The sequence below is a fragment of the Tamandua tetradactyla genome, chromosome 20, assembly GCF_023851605.1.
Source record: "Tamandua tetradactyla isolate mTamTet1 chromosome 20, mTamTet1.pri, whole genome shotgun sequence".
Taxonomy (NCBI): domain Eukaryota; kingdom Metazoa; phylum Chordata; class Mammalia; order Pilosa; family Myrmecophagidae; genus Tamandua; species Tamandua tetradactyla.
The window spans coordinates 25,828,249-25,830,140 of record NC_135346.1 but is presented as its reverse complement, the minus strand read 5'-3'; the positions used below and the strand labels follow the sequence as shown (position 1 = coordinate 25,830,140).

General features: G+C 36.6%; 1 pseudogene; it reads left to right on the top strand.

The window, feature by feature from the left end:
• The first annotated feature begins 594 nt into the window (after positions 1–594).
• Positions 595–1,476, top strand: LOC143664496 (suppressor of IKBKE 1 pseudogene; annotated as a pseudogene).
• The last annotated feature ends 416 nt before the right edge of the window (positions 1,477–1,892 follow it).

Sequence of the window (1,892 nt, the reverse complement as noted above, 5' to 3'; positions counted from 1 at the left end):
TATATCTTCAAGACTGACTTATTTTTCTGATAAGAAGACCCTGGAATACTTCATTTGCAGAGCCTCAATTTCAAGTCATTTCTTTTTAGTGACTCAACATCTAAGAAACATTGAAAATTCACATGACAGAAACATTGAAAATTCTTGACACATGACAAGAAACATTGAAAATTCACATGACAGAAACATTGAAACATGACAGAAACATTGAAAATTCTTGGCCTTAGAAGATTATGCTCTTTGTCCACCAGAGATATTTGGACTGCCGAGAGTACAAATGAGCTATACATTATGTATGCTGAGTCAAAGAACACAAGAGATCAAGTTTAAGACTGGGCTCCATCATCTGGGCACAGTGACTAAGGCTTCCCTACATTTGACCTTTTGGCATGTGGGCCAGATATTTCTCCAAGATTCCATTTGATGATGAAAGTTGAGAATTTTGCAAATGGTAAGTATGAAAGAAAAATCTATGGATTCATGACTAAATAATGGCTATTGCTCAGCACAGTTTTCCTGGGTGCTTCCTTCTATCCTGAAAGCTATAAGTCCAGCCTAGTTAGCCACTTGTGGCCACTGGGGGAGCACAGTTATGAAACGGCATACATCATGGTGGATCAGTCGGTGGCGCTGCACTGGCGGGTGGCAGCTATGCGGGAGGCTGGGACAGCACTTCCAGACCCGTGTCAAGAGGATGCATCCGATATGAAGGATGTGTCCAAATACAAACCACACGTTCTGCTGTCCCAAGAGAACACACAGATTAGAGACTTGCAACAGGAAAACAGAGAGCTATGGGTTTCCTTGGAGGAACACCAAGATGCCTTGGAACTCATCATGAGCAAGTACCGGAAACAGATGTTACAGTTAATGGTTGCTAAGAAAGTAGTGGATGCTGAACCAGTCCTCAAAGCTCACCAGTCCCACTCTGCAGAAATTGAGAGTCAGATTGACAGAATCTGTGAAAAGTGAGAAGTAATGAGGAAAGCTGTTCAGGTAGATGATGACCAGTTTTGTAAGATTCAGGAAAAACTAGCCCAATTATAGCTTGAAAATAAGGAACTTCGAGAATTATTATCTATCAGCAGTGAGTCTCTTCAAGTCAGGAAGGAAGATTCAATGGATACTGCACCCCAAGCCATCAGATAATTCAACCTCTGTCTGATAGCTGGAGATTGTCTATCAAGAAAGGTCTTGCCTCAGGCATGAGTTAGTATTGATTAAAGGTACCAGATAGCAGTTTAGAATTGCCAGTCAACATCAGCTGTCCACAAAACAATTTTCTAGTGTATTAGTGAGACTACAGACTGAATATCACAATTCCTTTCTTTTAAGAGAATTCTTTTAATTTTCATTTCTGAGACCTCAATTTATAAAAACTATTTTCAATTCACTTTTGTTTTTTCACATCTCTGAAATTTCAAGTATCTCATTATAAGCCAGGAATTTTATTTTATATAGGAGTGTAAAATGAAAGCCTAAAGAATTTTTTAAATAAATGTAACTTTAAATCTCAAAAAAAAGTTTCTGAAACAAATAAATAAAACATAATTAATTGATTAGTTCAGAAAATATATAAACTCAAAATTTCAAAGGGATGATTGCAGATACAGTTGTCACTGCAGAGTCTGAGACATGGATTCCATTATTTCTTTCATTTATTTGAGAGAAAAATTATTTATATAATATGTACATTGGGAGCTAAGGTACACATACATTTACATGTATCTAACAATGAGGCTTTGAGTTTTAGACCTTAAATTTTACTCAAACATTCATAAGAATAATATTGATGGTGAGGTATAGTTCTTGTAGTCATTAGTTGTTCATTCATTAACAAACATTTATTGAATGCATATTATGTATCAGACACATTTCCAGATGCTAGGGTT